Consider the following 14,517-nt stretch of genomic DNA (forward strand, 5'->3'; position numbering starts at 1 on the left):
ATTATGTAGAACAGTGCAATCGCAGTGGGGTACGCCATTGCCGTGTGCCAGCGTGCTTGGAACCAAAGAAATTCGAGAGAAAACAAGCAGTGTGTGCGGTTTGGTAATGTAGGATGCTGCAACTATAGGTGGCCGTGTCAAGCCTACATGTGAATCCAAGAAGCATGCCACTCAGCAATAATTGGAAGTCAACATGGGCAGAATGAGCAGTTCAGCATATTAACTTACAGGAGCTTATTTGAGAAAGTAGGTGCAGCGAGTGTAGCCCAGAACATGTGAAAAACATAAACGTAACAGCAGAATAGTTGTGAAAAAGGCTAATGTGCAGTGGAACCATCTAAAGCGCCCGACCAGAGGCCGATCAACAAGGGCAGGCCACAAGTAGAATCTAGACATTCCCCATCATGTCAGCGGGCGGAAGAGGGGGAATATGTGCTTCTATGAATTTCACTGCTTCCGAGGGCACGGTGAAGAAGTAAAGTTTATTGTTAAATGTGAACTTTAGACGCGCAGGAAATAGGATGGCATAGGGAATACTTCTTTCCCTGAGCAGCTTTTTAACGCCAATGAATTGGCGACGCTCCTGCTGAACTCCGATCCAGAAGTCAGGGAAAATTCGAATCACTTGTGAGTCCAATCTGAGCTCGCCTTTTTCACGTGCAAGGCGGAGGATCTGGTCACGGTCTCTGAAGCTCAGAATTTTCGCAATAATGGGCCTCGGGAAGTCCCCAGGCTTGGGGCGCGGAGCCAGTGCTCTATGAGCCCTTTCAACAGTGAAGAAGGGGGACAAATCAGGATTGTCTAAAAGTTCCTTCAAGAGGATCTCAACAGCCAGTTCAAGTCGACCCTTCAGTGCATTTTCCGGGACACCAATAATGCGTATATTGTTCCTACGAGATCTGGATTCGAGGTCATCACATTTGGCCTTTACCGACTTCATGTCTGCGACAAGGGTAGACACCGTACTCTGCAGTGTGACTATATTGTCCTCATTAGAGCTGATCCTGTGTTCAGTTTCGGTGATTCGCACCCCCTGTTGATCTAGTTTAGCCTTCAGGGACGCCACATTTGCATTAATGTCGTCCAGTTTTTCATGAAAGGCTGCAAAATTTCTAGCCATTGACTCCATCATGATCGTCAGGTCTGCAGGGGGCCCTTCCGCAGGGGGTGGTGATTCGTCCTGGACGCATGATGCATGGGGCGATTCAGACCTCGGGGTGGCCTTTGCGAATTTGTCCATGGCCCCGGTCTTGCTGGTGTTTCTGGATCTGCTGGACATCGTGTGGCGTGAAGCCTGAGAGCTCAAGTGCCGTGGTAGGACTAGTGTGGGTGCAGTAGCTCCGCGCGGTCACAGGGACGTGGTGGAGGCCGCTATCTTGACGGCGGGCAGAGCTATCGGGGGAAGGTCACCCCGGCCGGGACCGACCAGGCAGCCGGCTCCTGTGGGTCTCAGGAGGTGTAGTGGGCAGACGCCGGGCCGCGGGGTCCAGTCCTAGCGAGGAAGCGGGGGCCAGCAGCCGGGTCGGGCCAGGGAATCGCAACTCCTCACCTCATGAGCGGCACAGGATGGCGGAGTCCCAGCGAGACCATGCAGGGGCCCCGGCGGCCGCCACACACGGCCGACGACCCCGCTCCAGCGACGTCCAGCGAGGCCTCCGGGCTGCCGGGTGATATCCTCCAGGTGGGCCGCGGCGCCCCAGCGGCCGCGGCGTAGAGTGAGGCGAGGCAGAGGCACTGCAAGAGCGTAAGGCAGCGGGCAGGGAGATCCAGGCAGCAGGCGCCGGCACCCCACGTCAGAACAGCGCGGCCGGCGTGGGTCACACACACAGCCCCCTCGCATCAGCCCAGGACAGCCGGCCGCGGCGGTCCCGATAGAGGGCCAGTCAGGCAAACGAGCCGCAGAGCCGCCAGCAACAGCAGGGGTATCTCGGCGCCGCCAAACAGCCCGCCCGTCGGAAGTGCGAGGGCCCAGAGCGGCCCAGCGCGGAGGGCAGAGCCCGCGGCTGAATCCAGAGTCAGAAGGTCCGAATCGGGGCCAAATTTCACAGGCAGGTGGCTCAGGGTAACAGCAAGGTGGGAGCCAGGTCTCAGCTCGGGGGAGAACAGCAAACCGCAGATGTAGCCAGATTCGTAGCAGCGGCGCACGGAGCTGAAAGGCTAGGCAGCCATTTTGTCGGCTGCTCAACAGCGCCCCAGCTTTATTTGCTTCTAGGCCTTAATCTTTAATTGGGGCTGAGCCGTGTACTCCGGATTTGGCTGCTTTTAGTTGGTTGATTTTTTTTTTGATTTCTGTAACTTTCATACAGTCCCCTTGTGAAATACCATTGTCACAATGTGCTGCAGTGCATGAAAACCTCAAATTAATGGTAGTGAGAGGAAGAGGAAGAGGGAGAGGGCAGGAGGGAGGGAAGCAGGGAGGGAGAGAGAGAGACAGAGAGAGAGAGACAGAGAGAGAGAAAACAAAGCAAATATGTTATTAGGGGGCTATGTTTTTACATGGAAAAGATTTTAGGCTTTTAATCAAGTGGAAAGGGGCTCTGTGGCTGGAATCTCAGCCGGTAGATGCTTTGTTGAGTTGCTTGGAACATGCAAAGAAGGAGACCTGAAGCACTCCCGACCAGGCTGCATGTCTCTTAAGTTACTGAAATCGCACAGACCTCCCTGTGCCACAAAGTTCTGTGCACTGAGCTCTGCAGTTGTTCCCCACAAGTCGCAAAGCGCCCCAGATTTACTTTCTCAGAGTTGCTAGTTACTGCTACCCCAGCGCGACCACTATATTTTCCCCAGATACTTGCTACTGTGGAGTAAGCAGGGCTAAGAGAGAGGGAGAGGGGGTGTGCCTATGCAAATCATCTGCCAGGATTATTCCTGGGAGGTCATTCCATCTCACCAGCTGACACCTGGGCAGCTGCAGGTAATTTGGAGAACAGAAATATTCGGACAGGCCACAAAACAAAGGCTGGCCCGTTGATTGAGGATCCCTTTAGCCATGTCTCCCTAAGTTACCGAGGTCCAGAAAAATTCCACCCTCAGCTCTCATAGAGAGGTCCTTTGCCGATTGTGGCTGATCAGAGGCGTGAAGGGTCGTGGGTGACTGCACACTGCCTCACCTTTTCACTGCTTTCTACAGCAGTAATGCTTTTGCAGAAGGGGCCTGTACAAGTGATTTTGTTCTGCGCTGTGAGAAAGTGACATTTATCCACTGACATTAACCAAACTACTTGCACTGTTCAATGCACATACATGCAGAGAAATAATGTTACGTTTTTTGGGAAAGGTCTAGAGGGTCCTGCTGATGATTTATTAAGCTGTCTGCCTCTCTTTCTTTTACATAGAGTCTTCCCTGCCCAGAAATGTTTAAGGCATACTGTATGGCCCTCCCTTACAATGAAAACTCTGTTGAAAGCACAGAGGTACATAGGAATGGATCTGTTAAGAAATGAAACAAAAAGCCTGGAAAATGTCGAAACAGGTAGGATTTGGACTTACAATAAACTGACTCACAGTCAAATGTGCTATCCCTTGACCCACTGACCCCCTTACCTTGTGTGTAATACTTTTGCTCTCAGTATTGTTGTCCAAAGTTCCCTTCTTAAAGCGGCTTTGTTATAAAAAGAATCCTAGACCTGTTTTTTGTGGCACACATGCCTCATATCCTGTTGCTCTTGATAAACTCACATCATCTCCCACCAATACAAGCTGTAAAAGATTTCCAGGGCTTATCCAAGCAAACTAGATGTGGGTCGAAGGTTCAGCAATCCTTAAATCAGCAGCAAAGTTAACATTGAAATCAGCCTCAGAATCTCTTAAAGGATGGTCCAACATCTGTTGCTTACAGGGCTCAATCGGACAGCCTTGGGCACTGACGCCTTAAGCCACTTCCTGGTCTTGCCTTGTCCTTGATACAGCCATGGGCCAACATACACTCAGAGGTACCGAGTTTTTCTTATGTCTATGGGTCTATTGTGATGCTCTCAGGCTTGCATCACCCAGCCATTGTGATGGGGAGGGGGTGTCATTTTGCAAGCACCCTGGAGCATGATATCTTTAAATATAATTGGCATTAAACCAAATCTGTTAGGACCAGATCATTACAGCAGCAAAGAATGCTTATTAATTGTTGTTTGCCTCTTCATTTCATACCACCCGATATCTGAATGGTGTTTCGACTTTCTGCCCTCTGACATAAGGACATTTGGTATGGCAAACCTTTGACTAGAGGTCCTAATCAATGGTTTGATTGACTCTCCCTTTGCGCTTGCTTTAGCAACACATGTATTAATATTGGAATGATAAAGTGAAAATTAAATTGGCCCCTGCTCTAAAGGATGACACTCACATTCGTAAAGCATTCACTATTTTTGACACATAACAGGACAGAAACTTTCTTAATTTGCAAGTCTTTATTTTTTAATACATCTTTTTTAATGAAGATTGAAATTGTATGTTCATACATATTACACGACAACACAATACATTTTGCGCCAAATTCAACACTAATGCCTCAGGAGCCTTTACCTGTGAGTCCTATTGACTGAATGAACAGCCCCGTCCCCTTCCATTTCTTGACTTGTACTTTTAGAAGTTGCACGCTTCTTTTGTTTTTTTATCCCATTCTACCAAACTCAGTATTATCACTTTCCCTCTTGTTGTGCACTCCAGCGTAAATTGCTTTAAGGTGCTATTTGCAAACATCGCTCTGAACTACAGCTTTACTTACTTAGGACTTAATCTTTAATTGGGGCTGAGCAGTGTACTCCGGATTTGGCTGCTTTTAGTTGGTTGATTTCTTTTTTGATTTCTGTAACTTTCAAACAGTCCCATTGTGAAATACCATTGTCACAATGTGCTGCAGTGCATGAAAACTGTAGTATTGTAGCTATCTATCTGCACTGGGTGTACACAGTGCTGATAGTAGAATACAGCTATGTCATATGGAATGCGATGAGACCTGAGGGTTCCAAGAACTACAGTTGGGGACACAGGATGGGAGAACCTTACTGAAAGGATGTCATCTATTTAGCTCCCTGCCCCTTTCTATATAACTAGCCCTGTAACTCTGTAACGTATAAATAAACGTACTCCTTTTATTTATACTGGTCTCCTGTGCCTTACTTGAATCCAGATGTCTTCTTACCATCCCCGATACTACAAATGGCGACGAGGATGCGATTAACAGGTGTTTCCTGGTTCCAGATAAATTACTACATATAGCCTGTTGATCCAAATATAAAAGGACACACTGAAGTCCATCTGCTGACTCCTGGCGTGAAGAAAATGCTTTTGCCAGCTGTCCATGATGAGCCCAGCAGTGATGATGCCCAGCGCCGGTTTCCTATAAGAGGATTCCATTGTATGCTGCGCAAGGTATAAGTCCTGCTATTTCATAATTATATGGCAGGCAACCGGCACGCAAAAGACTGTTGAGGAGCATCCCGTTTTGCTGTCAAATAAGGTACTGTGCGGCATGGCTGGTGAGCTGCAGCAGCGTTTGAATTAAGGGCTATGTTGTTCAATACAGCTGCCGAGTTACAGGGCTCATACCCTGTGTACCAGCTGGTATGAAAGTTGAAGTTCCTGATGGCAGCTACATCTGGTATAAGCCCTGACATTAAGTTGGCAGGCAGCCAAATCGCAGTTGTGTGCCGAGGAGTGCTGCTGATTATAATGGCTGTGCATGCCCGTTGGGGGGCGCTGCAAGAATGGATTAAAATATGGGCTTCACCGGAGCTGCCGGAACAGTGTTTGTAACAGGGCAAGAAATAGTTATTTTCTCTTGTGTTTATTGCGCGTGGGTCACAGGCCAGCTGATTTGCACTCTGTGCGCTGTCTAATCTTAGTGAATTTGGAGACCTTAATGATGGCTAAATACGCAGCGGCGACCCCATTCATAATGTGACTCCTGTGATCTGCACACAGCTGCGTATCTGGTAGAATGATGACGTTGCAGAATGTTCTGTTTATGCTGGAGAAGTCTGGAATGTTTAAACTGAGTATTCCGAAGCGTGTTGCAGTTCAGAGCAACGTTTCGTCTCATTCCACATCACAACTGTTTATCGATAGAGGAACAGCCCTTGCAGCGTGGGCTTGCGCGATGACGTTTACAGGAAATATTCTCCTCTGTTTAAAGAAACAACATGTGAAGATGCCTCCCGAATCCGTTCAGAAAGACGTTCCGTGAGTTATGTCCTTTTTATAATATGACTGCATCGGATGTGCAGGAGCAAAATAAATCAACTGATCGGATGTTTCAGGAAATGAAAATGAATTGCAGTGCATCCGTGGGCCAAGTATTACAGCGTCCATCGTTAGTTTTGAAAGTCTTGTGTTATTTGTGTAACACCAGTAATGCTTTCCGTTCCGTCTTGGAGAAACTATTAAGGTACTGTTTTTGTTTTCTTCCTTTAACAGAACTTATTCTACGTGCAATTCATGGACTGTGCAACAGTTGTTTCATTGTACTTAGTAGTTCGGTCATGTTTTGTTTGCTGCAATTATATTTCTTCGTGCAATTCATGGACATTTTGCAGTTTTGATGAGTTATGTTTCTCAAAATCTTAATGGAATTCAAATGCACGTTTATTTCGGAAGCAATGTATTATTATTATTTATGGTTTAAGCTGATGTACTTTATGAAGTGGATTGTGCCATGGTTGTATGGAATGGTAAGTCCTAATATTTAAAAGGGTGACAGAGTGCAATTGGTGATTGCATTTACTTTATGAGGGAGAGTGGTTGTGTGGGTTTATGCATAACACTATATCACTCCAACAACCTAACCAACAAACAACACAAAGAAAAAAATGTTTTTTTCCTGTGGGTAGTGTTTAACAATATTATAGGATTGTCAGGTCTTCAAATGCTGCATTTCATATATATATATTTGCAATGCATATTGATATTTTAAATGTGTTATCAATACAAAGGGGAAATATGTTCATTAATGATGTATTGTCAATGATGTGGATTGTAATGGGTATAATTCAAGTGGCACAGCATCGCTCTGATGCCATGTTAGAGTACAATATATTTGGCACAGCATCGTTCTGATGCCATGTAATACACGAGTGAAAATGTTTAGTGATTTTCATGTTAAATGAGAGAGCCCTATGGTTAAATGTGACACGAATGTTGCATGGTATGTATACAATTGTTGGGCATATTACTTATGGCATGCATATGAACATTTTACCGGTTTAGATTCCTTGGCCTAACATGTTTTTAAACCTTGGATGCTTTCAATTTTTACAAAGGTAGCGGGCGCCCCTCTCTCGCAAGAACAGACATGATAACCTGTTCAGTGGTTATTAACCACTTGAGAGTTCGCAGCCACTGCTTTTACTCACTGTGCCTTTCACAGATGGGAAATATCCATTTGCATATCAGTCTTTGTCCTGCCCAGGGGCAGTCCAGCACCGAAATACAATGGCAATTTCAATCTGAACGAGAGTACCACCAGCAACCCCATACACGTGTTTCACCCTTGTTGGGGATCATCAGTGAGGTGAAGCTGATGCCTCTCTAAGCACAGTGAGAGGGAGACCACGTCTGGTTGCCCCCAGGAGACCTAGGGTTACCAATCCCAGGTTCCTTAAAAAATAGTTTTACAAAGGTAGCGGGCGCCCCTCTCTCGCAAGAACAGACATGATAACCTGTTCAGTGGTTATTAACCACTTGAGAGTTCGCAGCCACTGCTTTTACTCACTGTGCCTTTCACAGATGGGAAATATCCATTTGCATATCAGTCTTTGTCCTGCCCAGGGGCAGTCCAGCACCGAAATACAATGGCAATTTCAATCTGAACGAGAGTACCACCAGCAACCCCATACACGTGTTTCACCCTTGTTGGGGATCATCAGTGAGGTGAAGCTGATGCCTCTCTAAGGGGCAACCAGACGTGGTCTCCCTCTCACTGTGCTTAGAGAGGCATCGGCTTCACCTCACGTGTTTCACCCTTGTTGGGGATCATCAGTGAGGTGAAGCTGATGCCTCTCTAAGCACAGTGAGAGGGAGACCACGTCTGGTTGCACCTTAGAGAGGCATCAGCTTCACCTCACTGATGATCCCCAACAAGGGTGAAACACGTGTATGGGGTTGCTGGTGGTACTCTCGTTCAGATTGGAATTGCCATTGTATTTCGGTGCTGGACTGCCCCTGGGCAGGACAAAGACTGATATGCAAATGGTTATTTCCCATCTGTGAAAGGCACAGTGAGTAAAAGCAGTGGCTGCGAACTCTCAAGTGGTTAAAAACCACTGAACAGGTTATCATGTCTGTTCTTGCGAGAGAGGGGCGCCCGCTACCTTTGTAAAACTATTTTTTAAGGAACCTGGGATTGGTAACCCTAGGTCTCCTGGGGGCAACCAGACGTGGTCTCCCTCTCACTGTGCTTAGAGAGGCATCAGCTTCACCTCACTGATGATCCCCAACAAGGGTGAAACACGTGTATGGGGTTGCTGGTGGTACTCTCGTTCAGATTGGAATTGCCATTGTATTTCGGTGCTGGACTGCCCCTGGGCAGGACAAAGACTGATATGCAAATGGATATTTCCCATCTGTGAAAGGCACAGTGAGTAAAAGCAGTGGCTGCGAACTCTCAAGTGGTTAAAAACCACTGAACAGGTTATCATGTCTGTTCTTGCGAGAGAGGGGCGCCCGCTACCTTTGTAAAACTATTTTTTAAGGAACCTGGGATTGGTAACCCTAGGTCTCCTGGGGGCAACCAGACGTGGTCTCCCTCTCACTGTGCTTAGAGAGGCATCAGCTTCACCTCACTGATGATCCCCAACAAGGGTGAAACACGTGTATGGGGTTGCTGGTGGTACTCTCGTTCAGATTGGAATTGCCATTGTATTTCGGTGCTGGACTGCCCCTGGGCAGGACAAAGACTGATATGCAAATGGATATTTCCCATCTGTGAAAGGCACAGTGAGTAAAAGCAGTGGCTGCGAACTCTCAAGTGGTTAAAAACCACTGAACAGGTTATCATGTCTGTTCTTGCGAGAGAGGGGCGCCCGCTACCTTTGTAAAACTATTTTTTAAGGAACCTGGGATTGGTAACCCTAGGTCTCCTGGGGGCAACCAGACGTGGTCTCCCTCTCACTGTGCTTAGAGAGGCATCAGCTTCACCTCACTGATGATCCCCAACAAGGGTGAAACACGTGTATGGGGTTGCTGGTGGTACTCTCGTTCAGATTGGAATTGCCATTGTATTTCGGTGCTGGACTGCCCCTGGGCAGGACAAAGACTGATATGCAAATGGATATTTCCCATCTGTGAAAGGCACAGTGAGTAAAAGCAGTGGCTGCGAACTCTCAAGTGGTTAAAAACCACTGAACAGGTTATCATGTCTGTTCTTGCGAGAGAGGGGCGCCCGCTACCTTTGTAAAACTATTTTTTAAGGAACCTGGGATTGGTAACCCTAGGTCTCCTGGGGGCAACCAGACGTGGTCTCCTTCTCACTGTGCTTAGAGAAGCATCAGCTTCACCTCACTGATGATCCCCAACAAGGGTGAAACACGTGTATGGGGTTGCTGGTGGTACTCTCGTTCAGATTGGAATTGCCATTGTATTTCGGTGCTGGACTGCCCCTGGGCAGGACAAAGACTGATATGCAAATGGATATTTCCCATCTGTGAAAGGCACAGTGAGTAAAAGCAGTGGCTGCGAACTCTCAAGTGGTTAAAAACCACTGAACAGTTTATCATGTCTGTTCTTGCGAGAGAGGGGCGCCCGCTACCTTTGTAAAACTATTTTTTAAGGAACCTGGGATTGGTAACCCTAGGTCTCCTGGGGGCAACCAGACGTGGTCTCCCTCTCACTGTGCTTAGAGAGGCATCAGCTTCACCTCACTGATGATCCCCAACAAGGGTGAAACACGTGTATGGGGTTGCTGGTGGTACTCTCGTTCAGATTGGAATTGCCATTGTATTTCGGTGCTGGACTGCCCCTGGGCAGGACAAAGACTGATATGCAAATGGATATTTCCCATCTGTGAAAGGCACAGTGAGTAAAAGCAGTGGCTGCGAACTCTCAAGTGGTTAAAAACCACTGAACAGGTTATCATGTCTGTTCTTGCGAGAGAGGGGCGCCCGCTACCTTTGTAAAACTATTTTTTAAGGAACCTGGGATTGGTAACCCTAGGTCTCCTGGGGGCAACCAGACGTGGTCTCCCTCTCACTGTGCTTAGAGAGGCATCAGCTTCACCTCACTGATGATCCCCAACAAGGGTGAAACACGTGTATGGGGTTGCTGGTGGTACTCTCGTTCAGATTGGAATTGCCATTGTATTTCGGTGCTGGACTGCCCCTGGGCAGGACAAAGACTGATATGCAAATGGATATTTCCCATCTGTGAAAGGCACAGTGAGTAAAAGCAGTGGCTGCGAACTCTCAAGTGGTTAAAAACCACTGAACAGGTTATCATGTCTGTTCTTGCGAGAGAGGGGCGCCCGCTACCTTTGTAAAACTGCTTTCAATTTTTGGCTGCATTCAAAACAATTTTGTTTTCAAAGATCTTTTGCACTTGGACTCAGATCTGATCAGTCTCTGTCGCGGTGTATTCTCTCGCGCTGTTCTTTTCCAGCTGCGTTGTTTCAATGTGATCTTTGTTTTGTGAGTTTTCTTTTCTGCATTTTCCCACTTTTCATTGTTTCTTATGGCAGGGTGTGTATGTGAATATGTGATGGCGCAAACCACAGGTGTTTCGGAGAGGAATGGTGCTGTATGTAGTTATGCAGTTATGGTTGTGAGGCAAATGTTGATAAGGATAAAATATATGGTCCAGAAGAATGTTAGTTAGTTCCTGATGGTTGCGTGAGTACGCGGTTGTGCTGGGTGTGGCAGACCCTTGTCACCATGTGGCAGATGGAGTGGGAGGAGATACGCACTGATGATGCAGAGTGTGGCAAGGAATGTATGTGCTTGCAGGTGGCAGCTGTGAGGCCCGGGAGTGGCAGTCCCGGGCAGGTGGTGATTTGTGTATCTGATTGTTTTGAATGTTAGTTATGTGAATGTGGATACGCTTACTTGGTTGTGAATGTTGTATAGGTTTTACAGATGTGGAGGATGTTGTAATTTTGGAAGTCTCTCTGAATGCCTGGTTTATGATATTATGTTTGTGTATTCAATTGAAGAGAGGGAGATGTGCAGTATTGTAGCTATCTATCTGCACTGGGTGCACACAGTGCTGATGGTAAAATACAGCTATGTCATATGGAATGTAATGGGACCTGAGGTTTCCAAGAACTACAGTTGGGGACACAGGATGGGAGAACCTTACTGAAAGGATGTCATCTATTTAGCTCCCTGCCCCTTTCTATATAACTAGCCCTGTAACTCTGTAACTTATAAATACACTTACTCCTTTTATATATACTGGCCTCCTGTGCCTTACCTGAATCCAGATGTCTTCTTACCATCCCCGATACTACAAATGCTTTTAGTTGGTTGATTTATTTTTTGATTTCTGTAACTTTCAAACAGTCCCATTGTGAAATACCATTGTCACATTGTGCTGCAGTGCATGAAAACCTCAAATTAATGGTAGGGAGAGGAAGAGGAAGAGTGAGATGGGGGGAAGAGAGAGGGAAGGAGGGAGGGTGGGAGAGAGAAAAAGAGAGAGAGAGAGAGAGAGAGAGAGAGAGAGACAGAGAGAAAGAATACAAAGAAAATATGGTATTCGGGGGCTATGTGTTTGCATGGAAAAGATTTTAGGCTTTTAATCATCAAGTGGAAAGGGGCTCTGTGACTGGTATCTCAGCCTGTTGATGCTCTGTTGAGTTGCTTGGAACATGCAAGGAAGGAGACCTGAAGCACTCCCGAGCTGGTTGCATGTCTCTAAGTTACTGAAATCCCACATACCTCCTCCCTGTGCCACAAAGTTCTGGGCACTCAGCTCTGCAGTTGTTCCCACAAGTCGCCAAGCGCCCCAGATTTACTTTCTCAGAGTTGCTAGTTACTGCTACCCCACCTTGACCACTATATTTTCCCCAGATACTTGCTACTGTGGAGTAAGCAGGTCTAAGAGAGGGAGAGGGGATGTGCCTATGCAAATCATCTGCCAGGATCATTCCTGGGAGTTCATTCCATCTCACCAGCTGACACCTGGGCAGCAACAGGTAATTTGGAGAGCAGAAATATTCGGACAGGCCACAAAGCAAAGGCTGGGCCGTTGATTGAGGATCCCTTTAGCCATGTCTACCTAAGTTACCGAGGTCCAGAAAAATTCCACCCTCAGCTCTCGTAGAGAGGTCCTTGGCCGATCGTGGCCGCTCAGGGACGTGAAGGGTCGGGGGTGACTGCACACTGCCTCACCTTTTCACTGCTTTCTACAGAAGGGGCCTGTACAAGTGATTTTGTTCTGCGCTGTGGGAAAGTGACATTTATCCACTGACATTAACCAAACTACTTGCGCTGTTCAATACACATACATGCAGAGAAATTATTTTCTGTTTTTTGGGGAAGGTCTAGAGTATCCTGCTGATTATTTATTAAGCTGTACGCTACTCTTGCTTTTACATAGTCTTCCCTGCCAAGGAATGTTTAAGGCATACTGTATGTCCCTCCCTTACAATGAAAACTCTGTTCAAAACACAGAGGTACATAGGAATGGATCTGTTAAGAAATGAAACAGAAAGCCTGGAAAATGTCAAAACAGGTAGAATTTGGACTTACAATAAACTGACTCACACTCAAATGTGCTATTCGTTGACCCACTGACCCCCTTACCTTGTGTGTAATACTTTTGCTCTCAGTATTGTTGTCCAATGTTCCCTTCTTAAAGCGGCTTTCTTATTAAAAAAATCCTAGACCGAGGGGGGCTTGGCTAGGAAGCACGCTATGCGGCCGTGTTTCCTGTGAGCTCCGCTCCGTAACGCCCGAGTCATGTCATTTCAACCGTTTAATTAGAGAGTTTTCGCCCGATTCTGACTCCGGAGGGAAGAAGAAAGGAAGCTGATGCCTTTGATGGGGTTTAGATCTACAAACTCCCTCATATGAACATAATAACTGACCGGGGCCAACAACAAAATGGCGGTGTGTGCCTAAATCACCCCTGGTAAGAGGACGGACCGAGCCGCGCAGAGGATGCGACCCACCGAACGCCATCAACGCCTGGGAAGAATCATTACTGAAGCCTGGGTCCCGAGTTGAATCGGCTCGAAGGGAGGGAAACCCAGGGTGCGGTGGCGGAGGAGGGATGAGCGACCAGTGGGGTGAGCGGAACGGAGGCCAGCTGACCCTCGATCTCGCTGAAGGATCCCCAGAGACATAGCGTAACCCGCTTCTCCTGTTGTCCTCGGCGGCGGAGCTCGGACGTAGCATAGGGCTGGCATCCTGGAGCTACGCTTGTGGTGGACAGTGCGGCAGCCGGGGCCCCTGAAGAGAGCGTCGCATTAAATGGGAGATGTCCGTCCTAGACCTCAGTGCCCAGGAATAGCACGGCGCTGGCCCCTGGAGCTCCGCTCAAGGTGACACGAGCGGCGATACAGGGTCCCCGACTGTGGCCGCTGTCGGAACCTGGGAAATCCCTTGAAGGAAATCGAATGCGAGCTGATTACGGGCGGACCGCGAAAAGCCTGTCGCCCTAATATACTGAGGAAACAGCAACCCTCGGAACAGTGGAGAGTCGGAGAGGGAGAAAACCTCCTCGGAACACCACACGGGGAGAAGGCACCCCGAATGCGAGGCGCTGAAGGCGAGGCGGAAAATCCAGCGGACATATGCATAAGGCCCGGTGAGTGTCTGAATATGGAGCGGGAGTGGTGTGTTATAGGCGCCAGATCATTATAAGAGGTCCCTGAACCAGGGATTGGGATCACATCAGCCTTTCCATACATTCAACCCACTGAAACTTCCCCATACTTCACTGGGCTTAATCACAACGAGCCCCTGCACGCCTCTTAACTTGAAAACTCCTGGCAGCCGGCATAATCAAGTGCAATATCGCCAAGGGATGCCCAAAACAGAGGCGAGAAAGAAAGCATGCGGTATTCAGTCCTATCTGACAACACATCCACCCTCCACTCACATTGTCACTGAAATCCTCCCGGCTTCGACCGCTAAACCGATCTCCGAGATGGCAATGTCCAGGGAAGAACTAGAGGGTATGTTGAAGTTGTTTAAACATGACATCACTCACAAGATCAAAAAGGAAATTAAGACCTCCAAGGACTCCCTGGCTCAGTCACTGGCAGACCTCACGTCCCACTTAGGGGGTTTGGAGTCCAGAGTCAACGACCTTGAAAATGTAACCTGTGTGCAATCCCATGATAACGAAGCCCAGACGGGAAGGGTAAAGGCCATCGAGGAGCACCTTGAGGATATCTGGACAAAACAGGCCGATTTAGAAAACAGATCGAGACGGAACACAGTGCTCCTTCGGGGGATCCCCCGGCAGATAGATGATCGAGATCTGGCTGAATATGTAGAAACCATGTTTAGAACCCTCTTGGCACTTCATCCGAATGAAGAGATAAAATTAGATAGAACCCACCGGGTGTACTCATCAGCTCAAATG

At 47.7% G+C, this 14,517-nt stretch overlaps 1 non-coding gene across 1 annotated transcript; it reads left to right on the forward strand.

Annotated features, from left to right (window-relative positions):
- The first annotated feature begins 4,258 nt into the window (after positions 1-4,258).
- Positions 4,259-4,363, forward strand: LOC138581597 (U6 spliceosomal RNA). Its single transcript, XR_011304658.1, has one exon. It is a non-coding gene; the product is annotated as a U6 spliceosomal RNA (small nuclear RNA).
- Positions 4,364-14,517: the final 10,154 nt, after the last annotated feature.

This window comes from Ambystoma mexicanum, chromosome 3p, assembly GCF_040938575.1.
Source record: "Ambystoma mexicanum isolate Mex_15411 chromosome 3p, UKY_AmexF1_1, whole genome shotgun sequence".
Lineage (NCBI taxonomy): Eukaryota > Metazoa > Chordata > Amphibia > Caudata > Ambystomatidae > Ambystoma > Ambystoma mexicanum.